We start from the raw sequence: 26390 nt of genomic DNA, 5'->3' as shown, positions 1-26390 counted from the left end.
GCAGGTCGTTCCCATTTTCAAGAAGGGTCATAAATCAGATGCGAATAATTATAGGCCTATTTCGCTTACGTCAATCTGTTGTAGAATAATGGAACATGTTTTGTGTTCTCGTATTATGACGTTCTTAGATAATACAAATCTCCTTCATCATAACCAACATGGATTCCGCAAACAGAGATCATGTGAAACTCAGCTCGCCCTATTTGCCCAAGAAATTCACAGTGCCGTAGACACTGGCGAGCAGATTGATGCCGTATTCCTGGACTTCAGGAAGGCATTTGATACGGTTCCGCACTTACGTTTAGTGAAAAAAATACGAGCTTACGGAATATCGGACCAGGTTTGTGATTGGATTCAGGATTTCCTAGAAGAAAGAACACAACATGTCATTCTTAACGGTTCAAAATCTGCAGATGTGGAGGTAATTTCGGGAGTACCGCAGGGAAGCGTGATAGGACCTTTATTGTTTACAATATACATAAATGACTTAGTTGACAACATCGGTAGCTCCGTGAGGCTATTTGCAGATGACACGGTTGTCTACAAGAAAGTAGCAACATCAGAAGACTCGTACGTACTCCAGGAGGACCTGCAGAGGATTAATGCATGGTGCGACAGCTGGCAGCTTTCCCTAAACGTAGATAAATGTAATATAATGCGCATACATAGGGGCAGAAATCCATTCCAGTACGATTATGCCATAGGTGGTAAATCATTGGAAGCGGTAACGACCGTAAAATACTTAGGAGTTACTATCCGGAGCGATCTGAAGTGGAATGATCACATAAAACAAATAGTGGGAAAAGCAGGCGCCAGGTTGAGATTCATAGGAAGAATTCTAAGAAAATGTGACTCATCGACGAAAGAAGTAGCTTACAAAACGCTTGTTCGTCCGATTCTTGAGTATTGCTCATCAGTATGGGACCCTTACCAGGTTGGATTAATAGAAGAGATAGACATGATCCAGCGAAAAGCAGCGCGATTCGTCATGGGGACATTTAGTCAGCGCGAGAGCGTTACGGAGATGCTGAACAAGCTCCAGTGGCGGACACTTCAAGAAAGGCGTTACGCAATACGGAGAGGTTTATTATCGAAATTACGAGAGAGCACATTCCGGGAAGAGATGGGCAACATATTACTACCGCCCACATATATCTCGCGTAATGATCACAACGAAAAGATCCGAGAAATTAGAGCAAATACGGAGACTTACAAGCAGTCGTTCTTCCCACGCACAATTCGTGAATGGAACAGGGAAGGGGGGATCAGATAGTGGTACAATAAGTACCCTCCGCCACACACCGTAAGGTGGCTCGCGGAGTATAGATGTAGATGTAGACTGGCGTATTGTGACGAGCCAGTTGCTCGACCACCATTGACCAGAGAATGTGCTGCGAGGTCAACAGTCGAACATTTTCTGTATCCAGAAAAGCCCGTACAGGACCTGCAACATGCGGTCGTGCATTATCCTTCTGAAATGTAGGGTTTCGCAGGGATCGAATGAAGGGTAGAGCCACGGGTCGTAACACATCTGAAATGTAACGTCCACTGTTCAAAGTGCCGTCAATGAGAACAAGAGGTGACCGAGACGTGTAACCAATGGTACCCCATACCATCAAGCCGGGTGATACGCCAGTATGGCGATGACGAATACACACTTCCATTGTGGGTTCATTTTTGGATTGGATTGTTTGGGGAAGGAGACCAGACAGCGAGGTCATCGGTCTCATCGGACTAGGAAAGGACGGGGAAGGAAGTCGGCGGTGCCCTTTCAAAGGAACCATCCCGGCATTTGCCTGAAGTGATTTAGGGAAATCACGGAAATCCTAAATCAGGAGGGCCGGGCGCGGGATTGAACCGTCGTCCTCCCGAATGCGAGTCCAGTGTGCTAGCCACTGCGCAATGTGGGTTCACCGCGATATCGCCCATCACGGATGCGACCATCATGATGCTGTAAACAGAACCTGGATTCATCCGAAAAAATTATGTTTTGCCATTCGTGAACCCAGGTTCGTCGTTGAGTACACCATCGCACGCGCTCTTGTCTGTGATGTAGCATCAAGGGTAACCGCAGCCATGGTCTCCGAACTGATAGTCCATGCTGCTGCAAACGTCATCGAACTGTTGGTGCTGATGGTTGTTGTCTTGCAAGCGTCCCCATCTGTTGACTCAGGGATCGAGACGTGGCTGCACGATCCGTTATAGCCATGCGGATAAGATGCCCGTCATCTCGATTGCTAGTGATACGAGGCCGTTGGGATCCAGCACGGCATTCCGTATTACCCATATGAACCCACCGATTCCATATTATGCTAACAGTCATTGAATCTCGATCAACGCGAGCAGCAAATGTCGCGATACGATAAACCGCAATCACGATAGGCTACAATCCGACCTTTATCAAAGTCGGAAACGTGATGGTACGCATTTCTCCTCCTTACATGAGGCATCACAACAACGTTTCACCAGGCAGCGCCGTTCAACTGTTGTTTGTGTATGAGAAATCGATTGGAAACCATCCTCATGTCAGCACTTTGTAGGTGTCGCCACCGGCGCCAAGCTTGTGTGAATGCTCTGAAAAGCTAATCGTTTTCATATCACAGCATTTTCTCTCTGTCGGTAAAATTTCGCATCTGTAGCACGTCATATTCGTGGTGTAGCAACTTCCATGGCCAGTAGTGTACATAACGTCCAATGATCAGAATTATAGTTACTTCGCCGGTAAAGGATGCCATCTTGTTTTAAATATGAGTATATTGTCGTATCTTGTCAATACCTTCGACATTCGGATCATCCTATTTTTCTTTAGCCATCATCAATACTTCCTCTGCCTGTTTGATGTTCCGCAGACGTATACGACGCTCGCCTTCGACATCTCGCATAAAACGAATCGTTATATCTTTCTGGCGTGGATGCGAAACATTAACTGAATCTTCCCCTTCTGACGGCCTTGACAGCGCATCCAGCACGACGTTCTGCTTTCGTGGTACATACTGAATCTCAAAGCTGTATTGCTGAAGCATTAACGACCACCGGGTTAGCCTGTCGTCTATCAGTTTGCAACTCACCAAGAATGATAATACTTTGTGATCTGTGACTACGACCGTATGCCTTCCAAATAAATAAAAACGAAACTTTTCGAAACTCCAAACGAGGGCAAATGCTTCTCTTTCCGTGACAGTATATTTTCGCTCCCAGCTCGTGAGTGAGCGACTCGCAAATGCAGTAGTATGATGTTCAATAACTCCATGATCTTCAATTAATTGATATAATTCTGCACCAAGAGCATAATCACTTGAATCGGTCCCAAGATAAAACTTTTTACTTAAATCAGGATGGTGAAGTATAGGTGCTTCACACAGTTGGTTTTTTATCAAATCAAACGCTTGTTTATGTTCATGAGTCTATTTCCATATAGCATCCTTTTTCAGCAATTCCATTAAGACAGAAGAAGATAAGCAGGACCAAGAAAGATAACGACGGTAAAAATTACAGAAGCCAAAAACCGACTTACGTTGCTTACGGAACGTAGGTAACGGAAAATTTCTTACTGTGTCCATTTTTGTTGGATCCGGTCCAATCCCTCGTGTCGAAATAATATGCTCAATGAATTTAATTTGCAACTTGGCGAATTCCGATTTTTTCAGGTTAACAGACACTCCAGCTCTCCTAAATGCTTCAAGTACCCGATGAATAATTTCAAAATGTTCTTCTCATGAAGCTGTGCCAATCAAAATATCGTCCACATAAAGCGTTACATGTTTCAACAAATCTTCGCCCAAAACCTTATCCAGTGCGCTCATAAAAGCCGCTAAAGAAATGGACAGACCAAAAGGCATTCTCTGAAATTGGTAACTTCTCCCATTATAAAGAGATTCTGTGTACTTTCTACTATTCTGTACTAGCAGTAATTGCCAATAACTACTAGTCAAATCAAGCCTACTTAGGTATTTGACTCCTTTGAATCGTTGTATCAAAAAATTCAGATTTTTCTGGCTGATCACGCTGTGGTAAAATTATGCGATTCATTGCACGATCGTCAAGAACAATGCGAACTGTGCCATCCTTCTTTGCTACAGCATGTATTGGGTTTGAATATTCGCTATCTGAACGCTTAGTTATTTGATTATTCAACATCCTTTGTATTTCCTTGTTAGCAGGTTCCCTTTTTCCTCGTCCGCATACAATTCTCCTCAAAATTATTGCAGCATCTCATCTCTGACAACCAATAAACTCCGAGAACTAGTCCAACATTGAGAGAACCAACGATTAACACATTCTCTCCATATTCGTTCCCTTGAATACGAAATATTAGTATTGCTTGTCCTTTAATTGGTTTGCTTCGGTGTTCAACTGCACTGACAATACGAGTACGGACCCCGTCACAAGGAAATGTGGGAATGGCTACAAGATTATTTAATTGTGTGAACAGATTTTCAGAAATAGCACTTGCTTCGCTAGCTGAATCAATTATTGCATCCACAACGATACCACATACTTCTACTTCTACAAATGATATCAGAATTTCTTTATTAGTTTCTCATCACAAATAGTCTTTGATGTCAGTTACATGTTCACACTTTATGGCATTTATCACAATATCCGACCCTTGTCCCTCTGATAGAGTTTTGGAGCGGGTCGTCTCCGAAACTTTGCTTAGTTTAGCTGTTCAGAATCTCGCTGATTGCGGTCGCGGCTTCTTGCACGTTCTGGAGATCGGTTCTGTCCTCTGTCTCTGTCATTGTGTGGCCGGTTATGCGGATAATTTGACCTGAATCCGTCTTGTACACTGTATCCGTTTCTTCTGTGTCTATCATCGTCTCGGCGATCAAATACTTTCTGTCGTCCGTAATTTGGAATTTCTTCCCACGGTGGACCGCTATGACGATTCTGGTAATTATTATTAGTGTTTCGCTCACGTTGTTCCCGTTCGGCATTGAGCACTTGCATTCTGTCAATTAGCAAACACTTGCTCCATTGTTAACTATGGTGTGAGTGCCAAGTTTTCACGCACCAAAAATGGCAATTTCTGGATTAATATGAACATCAGCTCTTCTTCTTTAACCGGATCGTCCAATTACGCATTGTCGTTCCAGTACCTTTGCATAAATTCAAGCATTGTACCGTGGTGTCCTGCATAATTCGGTGTGTGAGAATTTTTGATGTTACATCGCATTGTTTTCTTTCGACCAAAATTTGTTCAAAAAATGCTGTTCAAATTCTTCATACATGGTGTAATTGTTGGATACACTTATACCACAAAACTGTGCTTCACCCTTCATGTGGCTGACGCCAGTATTTATTTTAGCACGTACCGTATAATGCCTTGGAAAAGCATGTTTAGCCGGCCCGGGTGGCCGAGCGGTTCTAAGCGCTACAGTCTGGAACCACGCGACCGCTACGGTCGCAGGTTCGAATCCTGCCTCGGGCATGGATGTTTGTGATGTCCATAGGTTAGTTAGGTTTAAGTAGTTCTAAGTTCTAGGGGACTGATGACCTTAGAAGTTCAGTCCCATAGTGCTCAGAGCCATTTGAACCATTTTGAAAAGCATGTTTGAATTGTTTCATGACCGCATCTACATGGATGCCTTGTTTCGGTTCATAGTCATGAAATTTTCAACCGCTCAGTCCATTGTCAACAATTATTGCGTCAAACAACAATATTGCTATCTGGTCCACGTAACACTGCATTAATGTCATCACGCAAAATTTCTTTATTAATTCCTTTTGACTATGTGCCGTTGTTTGTTACCTGTGTCGTATCTCATCTACCTCATCACATGGCGTTTGTACACCGTTAACCGTCTCAATAATTGACTCTTTGTTGGCTTTATAAGAACTTTTAATTTTGACGATTTCGTCACTTTGAGCTTAACTTTGTCATTAACTTTGCTAACAGAATCTTCCGTTTGCCTACACTGTCCATTAACTTGTATTTTAAGATCTGTAATTTCGCTGCCAATGGCCTCATATTTGTCTTGACATTCTTTTCGGAGCTCATCATGCTTTTGTCCAAATGAGCTGGTGAGTTCCGTTCTCAAATTACTAATCGCGTTAGTTAGTCTCTGATTATTATTTTTGATTTCCTGATAGAACTTCTTCGTTTCCTCATAAAATTTTGTTGTTTCTTCGCGCACCTTTTTATTTTCCTCATGAACATTTTTGGTTGCTTCTAACAATTGGGACATACAGTCTCTACCGACAATATCAATTTCTGTTTGCTGGACAACCACCGGTGTTGAACTTTTTTGTGGTAAATCAAAACTAACAATACCACTGTCCTCTCTCGAATTAACTGTAGTATTTTCCGCCACATTAACTCGTTCTCCGTCAACCGCGTTATTAAATTGTCCTATCTCGTCTTTAGTAACACTATCGTTTTGTTCAGAATTAGCCGTATTAACACTGTTCAAAACGATCACTGTTCGTTACAACTTACGCCTCCTCTTAATTGAAAAGTTCACTCACAACTTAAAAGTCAGCAGCATTACTGATTGTTCCTGTTCATTCCTACACAGCGTTGAACTCAATTAATTTCGAAGTGCTACTGTGCTGAAATGCTGCGGACACACGTGTCGCCATACATAACCTCCCTCTAGTTTCTCACCGAACTTTATTATTCGCACACGCTGATGATGAAGTTATATTTGATTAATTTAGCATAATCAGTAATAGCTCCTTTGCATTAAACTCATCGACGTGCCCTTCCGTTATTGTGAAATCTAAGGAAAACTACTAAATGAAAACATATCCTTTTTCAAAAAATGGATTTTAATAATTGAAACATCCTTTTGTAAACCAACATTTATAAAGACTCAACAGAAATCAAATACTGTCTGCCACTAACCTCCGGCCTCGTTACCGAGCAACCGTCCTTAGCCTCTCCCATACCCGACTTCCACTCACGGACTCTTAACACTCGATTCCCGCTGACCCACTCACACATTGTTGACTGCACTGCAGTCGTTGATTTAGTTTCCGATCGCTGCACAGAGCGTAAGATCGATACTATGTAACGTACTGTACCCTACAAAGTGTGAATTGTCCTCCCTTGAATACACGTAGTTTTTCTTATGCACTACACGGTCATATTCCTGCGGAATTGTTCGAAATCTGTTCCTAATTTTTTTTATTTTTTTACTGTGCAGCGTACTATCTTCCACGTAAGTAATTATGTTCGGTACTGTCTCACTATACAACGATTTTCGTCATTGGAGAAGGGATATGTGGTTCACTGTCCGACAGAGATCGTTGCCATTGATCCGCTTTGCAACAACACCACTAGCACTGTTATAGGTTCCTCGTCGACTAAGCAGTTCAGCTACGCTCTGTAGCCTCATTCTGTGCTCACCTCCAGTCCCGCCCACAGTTGTCCTTAGCAGCCAGTACTGTGGTTGCATGGTAGACAATACGTGGGGCGTCGAATGCCGTAAATACGATTGGCCTTTAGCTACCTCGCACACAAGGGGTTCCTTGTAAATACACTACTGGCCATTAAAATTGCTACACCACGAAGATGACGTGCTACAGACGCGAAATTTAACCGACAGGAAGAAGATGCTGTGATATGCAAATGATTACATTTTCAGAGCATTCACACAAGGTTGGTGCCGGTGGTGACACCTACAACATGCTGACACGAGGAAAGTTTCCAATCGATTTCTCATACACAAACAGCAGTTGACGGACGTTGCCTGGTGAAACGTTGTTGTGATGCCTCGTGTCAGGAGGAGAAATGCGTACCATCACGTTTCCGACTTTGATAAAGGTCAGATTGTAGCCTATCGCCATTGCGGTTTATCGTATCGCGACATTGCTGCTCGCGTTGGTCGAGATCCAATGACTGCTAGCAGAATATTGACTCGGTGGATTCAGGAGGGTAATACGGAACGCCGTGCTGGATCCCAACGGCCTCATATCACTAGCAGTCGAGATGACAGGCATCTTATCCGCACGGCTTTAACGGATCGTGCAGCCACGTCTCGATCCCTGAGTCAACAGATGGGGACGTTTGCAAGACAACAACCATCAGCACGAACAGCTCGACGACGTTTGCAGCAGCATGGACTATGAGGTCGGAGACCATGGCTGCGATTATCCTTGACGCTGCATCACAGACAGGAGCGCCTGCGATGATGTACTCAATGACGAACCTGGGTGCATGAATGGCAAAACGTAATTTTTTTGGATGAATCCAGGTTCTGTTTACAGCATAATGATGGTCGCATTAGTGTTTGGCGACATCGCGGTGAACGCACATTGGAAGCGTGTATTCGTCATCGCCATACTGGCGTATAGCTTCGCGTGATGGTATGGGGTGTTACTGGTTACATGTCTCGGTCATCTCTTGTTCGCATTGACGGCACTTTGAAGAGTGGACGTTACTTTTCAGATTTGTTACGACCCGTGGCACTACCCTTCTTTCGATCGCTTCCAAAACCCTACATTTCAGCAGGGTCTTTCTGAATACATAAAACGTTCGACTGCTGCCCTGGCCAGCACATTCTCCAGATCTCTCACCAACTGAAAACGTCTGGTCAATGTTGGCCGAGCAACTGACTCATCACAATATGCCAGTCACTACTCTTGTATCTGTGGTATCGTGTTGAAGCTGCATGGGGAGCTGTACCTGTACACGCCATCCAAGCTCTATTTGACTCAATGCCCAAGTGTATCAAGGCCGTTATTACGGCCAGAAGTGGTTGTTCTGGGTACTGATTTCTCAGGATGTATGCACCCAAATTGCGTGAAAATGTAATCACATGTCAGTTTTAGTATAATATATTTGTCCAATGATTACCCGTTTATCATCTGCATTTCTTCTTGCTGTAGCAATTTTAATGGCCAATAGTGTAGTTACCCTCTCACAGAACGAGAGCAGAATGAAAAATGGAGAGACATAATAACTTACATCAGCTATGAGAGCAAAACGTTTCACTTGTGAGGTCAACTGTAGCCACGAGTAGGTAGTCCATTGTTGCACAAAAATTCACAGACTGGCAGAAAAGCTTGCTAAAGCATTAAATCACAACACACCTGAAAAGTCCCCTACATGCATCATGTACACTTGACAGCAAAGAAAAATGGGCCACCGATGAATGCAACCAACATAATGTAGCTGTGTTGCAGGTCCTCTAAACTCAAAAACCGTAGGGTGTACAGTCATTTGACTATACACAATGGTTGCCACAAAAGACTACTAAAGTCGGTACAGATGTAAACTAATAGCGTTGTATAACAAATATTAGGACACGCGTTATTAGAGATGAGACAAACCCCCACGCCTTTAAATTAAACTTCATTACAAAAAGGAGCACTTAAGAAGTTTTACCTCAGCCATTAAATGACATTGCGAGCTTTTATTCATGATCGGAATTTGAACCCAATGTTAACCGGACATAGCTTACGTGTCTGAAAGAGACTCAATAATGCATAAAGAGACGTAATATATCGAAGTGTTCACCAGTATCAGTTTACAAGGCCGAATGTCTAAACCTGGAAATAAATGACGATACGTTTAGCACTGCACCGGGAACCTCATGAAGCTTATATTGTCCCTGAAAAGCAACCACCTATGGTACGTCATAAAATGCAATGCACAAGTGTGAAACGTCATAAAGTAAAGTTGTGGTGCTGGAAGGTGAGTAGAACCCAGTACCTATGTGAAGTATTAACTAAGCTCAATCAGATGTCAGATGTTAAATATGTTCACCAATAGAGTGATACTGGAACCTAAAATGAGGATAAAAATGATTTTTGCCTGGCAGGGACTCAAACCTGCAACCCTTCGTTAATCTCTTATGGCTACGAATATACAAGCAATATTTACCATTTCTTCATCAGTAGCGAGATGTGCACATTTTCGGCTAGAGGTGATGCAAGAAATAGATCTGTGCTGCATGGGACTCCAACCTCGCACGTGTCATCCTTGTTGACCCCACACAAAGAGGTATCAACTATCGAATTCCCTTTTTAGCATCGCGCCGTTCGTAGAGACCTGGAGAAATTTGGCATCGTGAGGAATCAACGAAATGATGGGACAGTATCATTTCTAAGGGTTCAAATTCAGAGAAAAATTAAAATAGGAGCTCGAATCCCAGTCCAGTGCTAATATTTTCAAAATCTCAGGGCCACTTAAAACAAGAAATGAATGTCCTATGACCTTTCATGACGATTGGTTCATGAACTACACTTACATTACTAGTGTAAGAAAGCTAACTAGAGACAGAGTTTCGGCAAGCAGCTACTTCTGCCTCTGACATCGAAAGATGATCCAACTCTGTTCGAGTCAGTAAGAAATGGACATGTTTAATGTTGATTTTGAACCACGGCACAGCGCGGCGTTCTTTACTTGGCATTACTGGACGTGAAGAAGGTATGTTTGTGGCTGTTAAAAACTGGTACCCCCCCCCCCCCCCCCAGCGGGAATAGAACCCACACTTTAGCATTATAAGCTAGCCTCAATCCAATCAACCACCGATTTTCACATTTTTTAACATCATGTTGTTCTAATAATGCGGTACACGGCACACAGTACGAGAAGTGTTGATTTCCACTTGAGATGCTGTTGTGAATAACCTATCCGTGGTCTAGCAGTCAACGTCATGCAGTGAAAATGCATAGACGTAATGTCGAACCCCTCCTTTTCCTCTTTTTAAAGCCATATTCCATCTGTCTCCTACGAGCATCCGTCTGACAGAATGCCAGAGACAGTCTCGTTCAAATTCTAACCAGCCAGTAATAGAAAAATATTGCAGAAACATGTTTGTGAAAGGGATCATGGGTGTCTGTCATGGTAAGCCCAATTTCAGTGATATCAATCAGCGGCTGCCTGATACAGACTGGCGTCGGTCCAAGTCATCGCGATGCGTTGGACATAGAGCCTGAGATCTCCAGTGGACTTTTCTGCTCTTGAATTATCAAGTATAACATTTGTAACGTTGCATAAGATATAAAACCATGTTTCAGCATGCTCCGTGGCAATTTAGTATGGCATGTTGCTATAAGTGCATTTAAGCTTTGTAGTAGAGCTCATGCCATGAAAACTTGAATATTGCCCAATTTGACGTTATGAGGAGCGTGATTTATGCATTGGAAAACGGAGTCTATAACGGAGTAAATTATAACATTTCTGAGATTGTGTTCTGTTAGTATTTCATAAAAGGGTAAAAGCAGTGGAGGCCATTCAAAACACCTATGCCCTGTATGGAGTGAGTGCTATTGAGAAAGTCAAATTATGTTTTTTATGTACGATCGTTTTTAGATAAATTAATCATCACATTCAGTAAGACAAAGAGGCGGTGACCAAGGACGTTTCTGCAATTTATTGCTGTGGTCAATGACCATGTGTCCAATGATTGGTAAGTGTGAGAACCATTTAACGTCCGCGCGAGATTTGTCTCCAGCAGTCATACCGAGGTTAAAAGAAAGGAAAGAGGATTATGGTTCAACGTCTGTGATTAGAAGTACCATATGGTAACTTCATTAGGAAAAAAATAGTGGGTAAGCTGTAAGAAACATTATCTCAACTGATGATCTGTATGCGTCCACAAAATGTATTGTTATTGAGAAACATGTGGTGGTTCAAAGAAGCAGTTCTGTGTTATGAACTGTTTCGCAGGGATATGTCCTTCGCAGTTGAGATATGTTCCAACGAATGGTATGCCTTGCAGTCACAGAATACAAATGCAACATGGAAGAGAGCACCATACAGCTTGTTTGGCAAACACACCTGCTGGATGTTTTCTAAACTGACATCCGCATGTGTTTACCTTTCTCGCCCCTTATCGATCACCCACCAAGATAATTAGTTTTTGTTTTCTTTTATTGTTTTAGTTTGTTTTGTTTTGGTGATCGCATTTTAAACGTGGCTTAACTAAGAATCGACAAATCGGTTCATATATGGGATCAAAATACTACCTGAGCATCATTAGACAATTTTCGATAACAGGATGGGATACATTGTTGGAAATTTCTCTGATACTTGTGTCTGTTTTATTCAATAACCTAAATGGAAAAACGAGAAGTTTTTAGTCATGCTCAAATAGCTTTACCGGACTACAACTTATTTCTGACAATCTGGCTGTGAGACTAGTTGCTGAGTGAAACACAGAGTATTCAGTGATGCGATTTCATTAACAGTGCTGTGTATTTTTAGTAGCAGTTCCTCATTATTTTACATTTCTTGTCTCTGGACCTAATGGTTACTGAATTTTCTGTGAAGTCTTATGACGATAATATTTCTAAAGGTGTCTTGAATTCGATACAGGAATTTGTAGCTCTGTCACAGAGGAGGTACGATGTTACTCTTGCTCCATTTTGGAGCTGAGAGATATTGCCTCTTACTATTTACAGTGCGTCGACATTTTCTTGGAGCAAGCGAGCAACTGCATCATTCGTCGCCTCCTCATTGCCATTGTAATGGCTGATACAGATAATTCGCGATGTAGACAACGAGATCAGTGTTAGTTGCTGCGTGAAAGTAATCTGCCCTGTCTGTAAAGATATATTTGATGAGTCGAAGTGGAATTCATTCAGAATCTTTGAGTGGTATACCACAAATAAAGCAAGTGAACCTTGCAAGATAATTCTCCGTCATTCCAGAAAGTAACAAAACTATGACAGCGTCACCAGATCATGTTCCACTATGTTGTCATGAGACTATCATAGTTGTAACGGGACGATTATTTTTCTACAGGCAATGTCTTTCTTGAGTAAGCTAACAATTTGGAAGTGAAACTTCCTGGCAGATTAAAACCGTGTGCCGGACCGAGACTCGAACTCGGGACCTTTGCCTTTCGCGGGCAAATGCTCTACCATCTGAGCTACCCAAGCACGACTCACGCCCCGTCCTCACAGCTTTACTTCTGCCAGTACCTCGTCTCCTACCTTCCAAACTTTACAGAAGCTCTTCTGCGAACTTTGCAAGGTTCGCAGAAGAGCTTCTGTAAAGTTTGGAAGGTAGGAGATGAGGTACTGGCAGAAGTAAAGCTGTGGGGACGGGGCGTGAGTCGTGCTTGTGTAGCTCAGATGGTAGAGCACTTGCCCGCGAAAGGCAAATGTCCCGAGTTCGAGTCTCGGTCCGGCACACAGTTTTAATCTGCCAGGAAGTTTCACATCAGCGCACACTCCGCTGCAGAGTGAATTTAGAAGTGTATCTTGCTCATGATCGATGCATTGGCTTAATTACTTTTACTACAACGTCATGAGGAGTATTCTAATATTTATGATGAGGGAGAAGAATGGAAAGTTGCTCAGATCACCGCAATACATAATCCACTGATTTACAAATCCATTTAATTGAGATCGAGATGCAGCAGGACATTTGAACACATGCTTTGTTGCAAAATTTTGAAGTGCCTCGAAACATACTACCTACTGACATCAAAACAGGTTGGGTTTGGGAAGCACTACTCTTGTGAGACACAGCTGGCACTTTATTCGCACGACGTACTGTGTACAGGGGCTCTCAAACTCACTCCTTATCTATAGTGTTCTAAAGCGGCGTTTGATATCATTCCTCATATGTCACTTTCAACCGCATTGCTTTCCTGTAGACTATTGTCCCAGTTATGCAACTGGAGTCGTGATTTCCTTCCTGAAAGGTCACAGTCTGCAGTAACTGACAGGACGTCACGTAGTGAAATGGAAGTGATGAGTCTGACTCCGCAAGTAAAGTGCTGTAGACTTTCTGCTATTTCCAATATATATAAGGTATCTAGCAGATAATCAGAACATGTTTATAAGATTTGTGGCAGATAATGCCTCAGGAGAGCAAAGCTAATGGCAAAAAGAGTTGAAAATATATGTTCACGATGCAAAACGTGACAATTGATCGTAAACAATATAATGTGTGAGGTTCTCCACATGAATACCAAAACTGTTCCTTTCAAGTTTGCTTACATGATAAATCAGTCACATTTAAAGGTTGTCAATTTAACTAAATATCAAGGAGTTATTATCTTGAACAACTCAAATACGAACTATCAAATGGAAAACAATGTGGGGAAGGAATCCCAATGACTGCGTTTTATTGGTAGAATACGTAGAACATGCAACGGAACAATTAAAGTGACCGCCTACAACGAACTTGTCCGTCCTCTTCGTAAGCATTCCTGTATCGTATGAGATCCCTTCTCTGAGGCACGACTAGCGGAAGACATCGAAAAAGTTTAAAACGGGGCAGTTCGTTTTGTATCATCAAGAAATAGGGTATATTGTGTCACGGATATGGTAAATGAGTTAGGATGGTAATAATTGAAACAGGCGTTTTACATTGCGGTGAGGTATTTTCACTAAATTCCAATAGCCAACCTCGCCCGCTGAATGCCACGTCCTGCTGCTGTGACGTCATTCTCTTCCTAGCTGAGCCAGGAGCTCTGTTGGTAGTGCTTCTTAAAAGTAGTTCCTCCACCAAGTCACTGCAGTGGTATGTGGCACGCATACCTTCTGCCAGCTTCTGTGATGGAACTTACACCTCCTTCAGTAAGAGTGACGACTCTACCTCGAGTTGATCTCCCCTAGTAAGCCACTGGAACAGACGGCTTGTGGTGTATTTCTGTTTGCCACTCTTATACTAATGGTAAGAGAGGAAGTAAACATATTTACGTCAGAACGATTGACAGAAGCAAAGCCATGAGCTGCGGCCATGCTGGTCCTTCCCCGTCGGGAGGGTAGGGGGGAAGGGGGTGTGGGGGGGGGGGGCTGCTGGCTTGCCACCACCAGCTCGCTCGCTTCGGTCTCTCCTCGGCTCCAGGCTGTAGTTGGCCATCCAGCCTATCAGCCGTCCAGCCTGGCTGGCTCGTAGCTCGTGAACCGTGGCTAGTACACGCCGAGGCCGCAAAGCTACGCTCACCCCTTGAAGGATCAATCGTCATCTACTCAACCCAAGCCTGTAGCACGAACTAACGTAGGTGGAGCTATTTTGCTATAACACGAGCAGGCACATCGATTTTTGTCGTTTGATTCAAATATTTAACGAAAAATAAGTTAAAGAATACATTTACGATGAATGTAGCTACCACAAAATATTTCAACTAATTAGCAGTCGCACGTCGCAGGAAACTATATTTCTTGTAAGCGCTCTGTATCAGATCTCACCTTAAGGAAATATGTATTCTACCAAGGTAACTAAGCGGATTTTACAAGTGAACAGTTTTGGTGGGAACCTTGGCATATAGTTGTGCATATGTAGTATATCATTCACATTTTGAGAACTTATGAAGGGTACTCAGGTCTCTGAAAGAACAGGTGCTGCTGGACGGCAATTACGTTCCACTCACGAAAGAAACTCGAGAAAACGGAACACCAAAATCTTTTTGTGCGAGTTCTGGTTTCTCTTACATTATTGCAGTTGTAATATCATCCTTTGTATGACGGTGGCAATAAAAACTGTTTACATTTGGAGGAAAAAGATGTTGGTTGAAATGTCGTACAAATAACGTGCCACAGTGAAAAAGCGTTTATTATAATATAGTATCCACAACTCGTCCCCCCTGTCGCCTACCACCTCCAACCTCAACGGAAAAAAAGAAAAGAAAAACAGCCGTAACACTCTCCCATAATGTGCTGTACTAAAAAATCAAATGACCTCTTTCAACGTTTTCGATGTCCTCTGCCAATCCCGTCAGGTAAAGACATGGGATGTTCCTCAGTTACGTTGTTTATATTTGTAATCCCTAGGACTTTCATTAGATCTATAACCATGAAATCTATTGTACTTATCAATATCTGGAAGCCTGACGAAACCTCTTAGTAAGCATGTACAGAAGGTGGCACATTTCACAGCTTAGGGTCAATTGTCACGTTTTGTACCATGAAGATAAATTTTCAACATCATTTTGCAATTCGCTTTGCTCTTCTGAGGAGTTTACTAGACGGCACCATTATCTGTCACAAATGTGATAGAAATGTTTTGACTGTATAGTTTATATATATTAGAAACAGCAGAAGGCCTACTGCACTTTATTTGCAGTATCACACTTATCTCTTCCATTTCAGTACGTGATGTTTCATCAGTTACTTGAACTGTGATTTCACAGACAGGAAATCGAGAATCCAGTCGCACAACTGAGAAGATAGCCCAGAGGAAAGCAATATGGTTTGAAGCCTCTTATGAGGAATGATACAGTACCAAAAGCCTTTATGGAATTCTATAAATACGAAATCAATTTGTGAGCCCCTGTACACAGTACGTCGTAGAATAAAGTGCTAGCTGTGTTTCACAAGAGTGGTCCTTTTCTAATCAATACTGGTTTGATGTCAGTAGGTAATACAGGGCTATTACAAATGATTGAAGCGATTTCATAAATTCACTGTAGCTCCATTCATTGACATATGGTCACGACACACTAGAGATACGTAGAAAAACTCATAAAGTTTTGTTCGGCTGAAGCCGCACTTCAGGTTTCTGCCGCCAAAGCGCTCGAGAGCGCAGTGAGACAAAATGGCGACAGGAGCCGAGAAAGCGTATGTCGTGCTTGAAATGCACTCACATCAGTCAGTCATAACAGTGCAACGACACTTCAGGACGAAGTTCAACAAAGATCCACCAACTGCTAACTCCATTCGGCGTTGGTATGCGCAGTTTAAAGCTTCTGGATGCCTCTGTAAGAGGAAATCAACGGGTCGGCCTGCAGTGAGCGAAGAAACGGTTGAACGCGTGCGGGCAAGTTTCATGCGTAGCTCGCGGAAGTCGACGAATAAAGCCAGCAGGGAGCTAAACGTACCACAGCCGACGGTTTGGAAAATCTTACGGAAAAGGCTAAAGCAGAAGCCTTACCGTTTACAATTGCTACAAACCCTGACATCCGATAACAAAGTCAAAAGCTTTGAATTTTCGGCGCGGTTGCAACAGCTCATGGAAGAGGATGCGTTCAGTGCGAAACTTGTTTTCAGTGATGAAGCAACATTTTTTCTTAATGGTGAAGTGAACAGACACAATGTGCGAATCTGGGCGGTAGAGAATCCTCACGCATTCGTGCAGCAAATTCGCAATTCACCAAAAGTTAACGTGTTTTGTGCAATCTCACGGTTTAAAGTTTACGGCCCCTTTTTCTTCTGCGAAAAAAAAACGTTACAGGACACGTGTATCTGGGCATGCTGGAAAATTGGCTCATGCCACAACTGGAGACCGACAGCGCCGACTTCATCTTTCAACAGGATGGCGCTCCACCGCACTTCCATCATGATGTTCGGCATTTCTTAAACAGGAGATTGGAAAACCGATGGATCGGTCGTGGCGGAGATCATGATCAGCAATTCATGTCATGGCCTCCACGCTCTCCCGACTTAACCCCATGCGATTTCTTTCTGTGGGGTTATGTGAAAGATTCAGTGTTTAAACCTCCTCTACCAAGAAACGTGCCAGAACTGCGAGCTCGCATCAACGATGCTTTCGAACTCATTGATGGGGACATGCTGCGCCGAGTGTGGGAGGAACTTGATTATCGGCTTGATGTCTGCCGAAACACTAAAGGGGCACATATCGAACAATTGTGAATGCCTAAAAAAACTTTTTGAGTTTTTGTATATGTGTGCAAAGCATTGTGAAAATATCTCAAATAATAAAGTTATTGTAGAGCTGTGAAATCGCTTCAATCATTTGTAATAACCCTGTATATATGGGAGTGTTCAATTAACTTTGGAACACTTCCTGCTACATGTCGAAGTCAGTAAAATGGATGTGAAACTCAGTGGATTACGTTTATTTTCTTTGGTAGGTATTGTGGTCGTCTGCGCAACATTTAATTCTTCTCCCTCGCCGTAAATACTTAAATACTCTCATGACACTATACGAACAGTAATTAAGCCATCGCATCGTAGATTCACTCCGAAATTGTTAGCCCACACAAGAAAGACGTTGCCTGTAGATGCAGAATCGCCCTGTTGCGACTATAAGACTGCGATACGCTGATGACAACATAGAGGAACAAGTCTGGTGACGCTGTCATAGTTTTTTACGTTCTGGAGTGACAGAGAATTGTCTTGCAAGATTCAGTTCATATATTTTTGGTATATCAATCAAAGATTGTGAATGAATTCCACTTTGATGTATCGTCGATTTATCGAATATATATTTACAAACAGAGGATATTACTTTCAAGCAGCAACTACAACTAATCTCGTTGTATACATGGCGAATTATCTGTATCAGCAATCACAAGGGCACTGAGGAGGCGATGAATGCTGCAGTTCCTCGCTTGCTCCATGAAAATGTCGACGCACTGTAATGAGTAAGAGGCAGTAGCTCTCAGTTTCAAATTGGCGCGAGATTAACATTTTACCTCCTCTGTGACATAGCTACAAACAGCAATATCGAAATCAGAACGACATCTTTAGAAATTTTGTCATCATATGTCGTCTCGCTAGGCTCAAACCCAGTAGGTCTAGAGGCAAGAAACATGAAATACTGTAGAACTGCTACTGAAAGTACATAAATCTGTTAATGATATTGTATCATTGAATACTCTGTTAACTGTGTTTCATTCAGCAACTAGTCTCACAACCATATCGTCGTATTTACGTTGTAATCTGGTAAAGCTAGCTGAATATGACAAAAGAGTTCATCTTCAAATACGCTAGCCATTCGTTGTATTGTATTATGATGAGACATCAATTGTATTAGTGTAGTGCATATTAACAGCGTTTCCCGTTAGGCAATTGAACAAAATAGGAACAAATATCAGAGAAACTATTAACAATACACTCCTGGAAATGGAAAAAAGAACACATTGACACCGGTGTGTCAGACCCACCATACTTGCTCCGGACACTGCCAGAGGGCTGTACAAGCAATGATCACACGCACGGCACAGCGGACACACCAGGAACCGCGGTGTTGGCCGTCGAATGGCGCTAGCTGCGCAGCATTTGTGCACCGCCGCCGTCAGTGTCAGCCAGTTTGCCGTGGCATACGGAGCTCCATCGCAGTCTTTAACACTGGTAGCATGCCGCGACAGCGTGGACGTGAACCGTATGTGCAGTTGACGGACTTTGAGCGAGGGCGTATAGTGGGCATGCGGGAGGCCGGGTGGACGTACCGCCGAATTGGTCAACACGTGGGGCGTGAGGTCTCCACAGTACATCGATGTTGTCGCCAGTGGTCGGCGGAAGGTGCACGTGCCCGTCGACCTGGGACCGGACCGCAGCGACGCACGGATGCACGCCAAGACCGTAGGATCCTACGCAGTGCCGTAGGGGACCGCACCGCCACTTCCCAGCAAATTAGGGACACTGTTGCTCCTGGGGTATCGGCGAGACCATTCGCAACCGTCTCCATGAAGCTGGGCTACGGTCCCGCACACCGTTAGGCCGTCTTCCGCTCACGCCCCAACATCGTGCAGCCCGCCTCCAGTGGTGTCGCGACAGGCGTGAATGGAGGGACGAATGGAGACGTGTCGTCTTCAGCGATGAGAGTCGCTTCTGCCTTGGTGCCAATGATGGTCGTATGCGTGTTTGGCGCCGTGCAGGTGAGCGCCACAATCAGGACTGCATACGACCGAGGCACACAGGCCAACACCCGGCATCATGGTGTGGGGAGCGATCTCCTACACTGGCCGTACACCACTGGTGATCGTCGAGGGGACACTGAATAGTGCACGGTACATCCAAACCGTCATCGAACCCATCGTTCTACCATTCCTAGACCGGCAAGGGAACTTGCTGTTCCAACAGGACAATGCACGTCCGCATGTATCCCGTGCCACCCAACGTGCTCTAGAAGGTGTAAGTCAACTACCCTGGCCAGCAAGATCTCCGGATCTGTCCCCCATTGAGCATGTTTGGGACTGGATGAAGCGTCGTCTCACGCGGTCTGCACGTCCAGCACGAACGCTGGTCCAACTGAGGCGCCAGGTGGAAATGGCATGGCAAGCCGTTCCACAGGACTACATCCAGCATCTCTACGATCATCTCCATGGGAGAATAGCAGCCTGCATTGCTGCGAAAGGTGGATATACACTGTACTAGTGCCGACATTGTGCATGCTCTGTTGCCTGTGTCAATGTGCCTGTGGTTCTGTCAGTGTGATCATGTGATGTATCTGACCCCAGGAATGTGTCAATAAAGTTTCCCCTTCCTGGGACAATGAATTCACGGTGTTCTTATTTCAATTTCCAGGAGTGTATATTCCATCTTGTTCTCGAAAACCGTCTGATGATGCGCAGGTAGTTTTTCTATTCTACGCATTTAGCAACTTGCTGATTCTGAGTTAAGGCACGTTTAAAACGCAATCGCCAAACCAAAACACACAAAAAACAAGCAAAACAAATCAAAAACTAACTTGCTTAGTTGCTGACCGATAAGGTTCAAAAATGACTCTGAGCACTATGGGACTTAACATCTATGGTCATCAGTCCCCTAGAACTTAGAACTACTTAAACCTAACTAACCTAAGGACATCACACAACACCCAGTCATCACGAGGCAGAGAAAATCCCTGACCCCGCAGGGAATCTTTTTTTTTAGTAATCATATATATTTATTTAAATATATTAACAACGATACATTTAGAAAAAGGACATTTTATTCTATTAACCTATTATATTCCTAGTGTTGGTTAATATTACTGTCATTTTATAGGTTTTCGTTTTTATATTTTTCCTTTTTCGTTTTTCTCTTATTGTTGTTCCTTAAACCCTTTTACATGGCCATTTGTCATCTTTTCTTTGGGGGGGGGGGGGGAGTAGACATTGCAGGACAAGTATAACAGTTTATATTTGGCATCGATGTATTGATTTTGAGTTCATGTTTCTGTATGTGATGCACTTGCGATGCCACAGGCACATTGTGTATTCTGGTTTGATCTTTTCCTCTAGTTTACACTCTTAGGTGAGACAGTATGAGGGAAACAACACCACGATAGATGGAGCAGAAGTGGAAGAAACTTTTTCACATATACTACAGATTATATCTAAATTGAAGAAGAGAGAAAATTTTGTCATATTATATAAGAGAAGCAGAAAGGAGAGTGTAAGTAAACAATAGAATTTTATAGGCACAAAGTAAAGGAAATCATTTTTAAAAATAATAATAATTATTACTTTCCACTAAGTAATGCTTGTCTCCTAGACAATATAGTACAAATAATGAAAAAAATTAATTAAAAAGAAACAAACTGGCAGTACTACTGGGCATACTTTTGACACTGTTTTGGCTGCGAGCATGACAGATGTTTGGTGAGAAGCACTTTGTATCACTGATTTCACTAGGAAGAAACACTTTATACTACTATACTTCACTATTTGATGCGAGAGGAGAAAGCACTTTATCTTTTCCGAACCCGGGAATCCGGGCGCGGGAAGCTACCGCACGACCACGAGCTGCGGACTGACCGTTAAGGGGCGGGAAAGACAGACACATCCGGGTGCCAGTTTAGAAGACATGCGGCAAGTGTGTTTGCTCTCCTCTACATTGCATTTGTTACTCTGCGACTGCAAGGCATCTCATTTGTTGGCAACGAATGTCAGCTGCAAAGGACACATCCCTGTGAAGCAGTTCATAACACAACATACCTTCTTTGTGCCACCAGAAGTATGTCAATAGTAATCCATTTTTTGGAAGTATTCAGGCCATCGTTTGAAATAATGTTTTTATTACTTTCCCACTATTTACTCCTTATGAAGTTACCATATTGTATTTCAAATCACAGACATTGTACAGTAATCCTCCTTCCTATCTTTTAACCTCAATATGACTACTGGAGGCAAGTGTCGCACGATGGTTAATTGGTTGTCACTCTTGCCAATCATCGGACACACTATCATTGGACATAGTAATAAATTGCACAAATGTCCTTCATCACCGCCTGTTTGAGCCCAACCTACATAGGTAGGAATGGTCATCAAAATAAAATAAGAGAAATCAGAGCTCGAACAGAAATGTTTAGGTGTTCGTTTTTTCCGCGCGCTGTTCGGGAGTGGAATGGTAGAGAGATAGTAAGATTGTGGTTCGATGAACCCTCTGCCAAGCACTTAAATGTGAATTGCAGAGTAATCATGTATATGTAGATGTAGAACTTGATTTTCTCGATAGCACTCACTCCATACAGGGCACAGGTGTTTCGAATTACCTCTACTGCTTTTGTCCTTTTATTAAACACAAACAGAACACAACGTCAGAAATGTTAACCTTTATTCTGTTTTCGAATGCATAAATGACTCTCCTCACAAGATGAGAAATATTCAATTTACTATTACACGAGATCTACTACAAACTTGAACAAAATAAGACCATCGCTAAATACACTTATAGCCACATGTCACACGAAATCGCCACGGTACGCGCTGAAACATACTTTTATATTAGACGCAAAGTTACGAATGTCCGCCGGAGATCAAAGACCCTATATCCGATGCATGGCGATGACTTGGGCCGACGCCAGTCTGTATCAAGCGGCCGCTGGCTGATATCACTGAAATTGGGCTTATCATGACAGACACCCACGATACCTTTCACAAACATGTTTCTACAAGATTTTTCTGTCACTAGATGGTTAGAATCTGAACGAGGCTGTGTCTCATCTTCTGTCAGACGGCTGCTATTAGCAGACAGACAGTATACGGGTTAAAAAAAAGAGAAAGAATGGGTTTTATATCACGGCTTTGTATTGGCAGTGCATGACGTTGACTGCTAGACCTCGAATAGGTTATTCACAACAACAGCTCAAGAGGAAGTCAACACTTCTTGTAGTGTGTACTACGTACCGTATCGTGAAAACAACATGATGTTAATAAATGTGAAATTCGGTGGTTGGTTAGACTGACGCTAGCTTGTTAAGGTGTGAGTTCGATTGCCACTGGGGCTACCATGTTTTAACAGCCACAAACATACCTTCTTCACGTCCAGTAACGCCAAGTAAAGAACGCAGGACCGTGCTATGCTTCCAAATCAACATTAAACATGTCCATTTCGTACTGACCGGAGTAGAGTTAGATTAATTTTGGGTGTCAGACCTGGAAGTTGCTACTTGCACAAACTTTGTCTCTAGTAAGCTGTCTTACACAAGTAATGTAATATTAGTTCACGAACCAATCGTAATGTAAGGCACATGACATTCATTTTTTGTTTTAAGTGGCACTGAGATTTTGAAAATACTAGCACTGGACTGGGATCCGATTTTAAGTTTTCTATGGATTTCAACCCTTCGAGATAATACTGCCCTCTTATTTCGTTGTTTCCTCATGATGCCAAATTCCTGCTGGTCTCTACGAACGGTGCGACCCTAACTTCAAGTGAAAGAGAATTTGATAGTTATCATCTCTTTGTGTTGGGTCCACAAGGATGTCATGTGTGGGGCTGCAGCCCCATGCAGCACTGAGCTATTTGTTTCGTAACTTCTAGCCGAAAATGTGCACTTCTCGCCACTGGTGAAGAAACAACAAATAATTCATGTCTATTTGTAGCTATAAGACTATAGCGAAAAGTTCCAGGTTCTAGTCCCTGGCAGGCAAAAATCATTTGTATCGTTTCAAATGTTACTCTACTGGTGAACATATTTAATATCTGATATCTGATTGTGCTTATTTAACAATTCATATGGGTTCTGGGTTCTGCTCCCCATCCAGCACCATACCTTTACGTCATGACGTTTCCCACTTGTGGATTGCATTGTATTACGTACCTTAGGTGGTTGCTTCTCATGGGCAATATATGATTCATGGTGCAGTGCTAAACGTACCGTCATTTATTTCCGGGTTTGGACATGCGGCCTTGTAAAATGTTACTGATGAACACTTCAATATTTTACGTCTCTTTATGGCTAGCTGAGTCTCGATCAGACACGAAAGCTTTGTTTGGTTAACAGTTGATTTAAATTCATATCACGAACAAAAACTCATCATGTCATTTAATGGATATGATATGCCTTCTGAAGTGCCACTTTTTGTAATTAAGTCGAGTTTACAAGCGTTAGACTCTCTCTCACTCTAATAATGTGTTTTCTAATATTTGCTGTCTGACAGAATTGGTTTATAGCTGGTCTTGCTGCCATAAAGAGCAGTGTTCTCTAGTATAGCCGCTTGTGGTACCCACTGCGTATAGCTAAACGACTGTACTACAGAGGGTTTAGAGGACTTGCAACACAGCTACGTTACGTTGGTTGCATAAAGAGCAGGTGCAGCCTACACATTGGAATTCAGGATTGACCAGCTTTCTGTGCTTTCGAGTATACATAGCATTAAGAAAACACTGTTTTCGTACAATCATTTCTATATTAAATTTATACAGTTCATACAATTTATCATGTCTTAATTCTAGACGTATTTTTAAGGGTTACATAAAATAGGATCCAATTATATATAATGTTAATGTGAGTAAAAGGATGGTTAATTCACTCTCGGGCCTGAGAGGCCCCCATCATTCATTCTAGGGATAAATCCCGTGTTGTGAACGAATAGCCATTGCTCTCGCCATATGTGACTGTACGATGTGGATTCATAAGCATCTATATTCTTGGTCCGTTCTTGTTTGAGGACAATACTACTAGAGGGCCTGTCAGATGTGCCGTGACGTCTGCACGTTATCGAGACCTCTCTGTACAGCATTCCTGATTTGGAAGAGCGTATCTGTGTGGATATTATTATTTTCATGCAAGGTGGGACAACACCACATGTCGCTCCCCCAGTGAAATATCTGCTTAATGCAGCCTTCCATGAACATGTGCCGGCCGCTGTGGCCGAAGAGTTCTAGGCGCTTCAGTCCGGAACCGCGCTGCTGCTACGGTCACAGTTTCGAATCCTGCCTCGGCATGGATGTATGTGATGTTCTTAGGTTAGTTAGGTTTAAGTAGTTCTAAGTCTAGGGGACTGATGACCTCAGATGTTAAGTCCCATAGTGCTTAGAGCCATTTTTGAACCATGAACATATTATATACAGACGTTTTCCAGACGCATAGACTGCAAGATTATCTGACTTTGGGTATATCTAAAAGAGTCCATTTACCAGCGATACATTTGATCTATACCTGATCTGAAGGCCAGTATTGAGGAACACGTTGCTCAGATTCCACTGGAATGCCTCCGACCAACTGTTGAAAACGTCTTTTTACGGCTGCAGAATCTCGTCGAGCTCTGTGATGGTCATACTGAACAAACTGTGTAAGGGGTGGTTTATAATAAAATCAGCACTATGACTTTCTCACTTGTTTGATCATTTCTGTCCATGTCCCATTCCTAATTGACCTCATACGGAAACATTTCTATATCTTTTTCTTGAATTCACAGCGTCAGATTTGCAACTTGTGGCTAAAATTGGTAGTATTTTTTCCGTTAATATATGACAATGTTTACCAAGTTTTGTTGTTATACTGGACATCTGTGCGCAACTGAACTTTAATGATAGGCACCCAGTATGTTCAGTACTGTAGAACCATGTAGACGAGCATTTTATTGTTTTATCAAGTGCAGTAATTACGAAGGTGTATGAAAATGTCAAATAGAGCTATGAAAGGATGCTACAGAAGGAAATAAAAATCCGGAATAGTATGAAAGAGCTTGAGGTATATGCTTCTTTCCTTCCTCGTGTGAATATTTATGCTTTAGCATAATTATTCTGGCACCAATAGCTAAACGTGAGTAGCTTTCCAACGATAATAATAAGGGGGCGGTTAAGAAGATGGGTCTCAAGGGTGAGGTAGTTAATGTGAATTGCGTTAGCTTTTTATTTCGTCGTTTCTTTGTCGCTGTTCGCTCCAGTCACCACTGAACCGTCTTCTGTTTAAATTTCTACATTAATATACACTGAAAACAGCAAATTATTAGTGGAAATAATTAAGGAATTAGGTTATAAAAATTGAGTGCAAATTCAATAAGTAATACACCTATCCTATATTTGAACTGTTATGTAGAAATCATAATGAACTTTAAGAGTTATTGCAGTTGTAAAGTTAAGGTCAGTTAGTAATAGAAGATTAGTGTCACCAAGTACTGAATATAAGATATTCCAGTTTGTGTTCTAGCTGTAGCAAAGAATTACAATGAACTGAACAGGCCATTTGATGACAACAAGCATTCAAATTTAAGTTTTATGGTAGTGCGAGATGTAAAGCGTGAGGATATGCTCTGGTGGAGGATGACGGTTCGGGGTGAGTCAGACGCCGCTCAAAGGTAGCAGAATTTCTTTATTAATTTGTTACAAACTCAGCCACTCATCTGATGACGGCTGGAAGGTGAGCGAGGAGCTACTGACCACATGGCAGTGAGACGTTGTAGTATGCCACCAGCCACTGCCATGTTATGCACGGCGCAGAAACTGCGCTCCCTTGTGTCAGACAATCGTGGCCAGTGGCTGAGCAACATCAGCACTGACGTGACAGGCTGTCCCTGCCCACTGAGTGCGGGATCCTGAGTATTGCCCAACTGTGGTAAGTAATGGGTGCAGACATCCAGGGAGAG

The sequence above is a fragment of the Schistocerca serialis genome, chromosome 6, assembly GCF_023864345.2.
Source record: "Schistocerca serialis cubense isolate TAMUIC-IGC-003099 chromosome 6, iqSchSeri2.2, whole genome shotgun sequence".
In the NCBI taxonomy this organism is placed as follows: Eukaryota; Metazoa; Arthropoda; class Insecta; order Orthoptera; family Acrididae; genus Schistocerca; species Schistocerca serialis.
Note: the sequence above shows the minus strand (reverse complement) of the source record.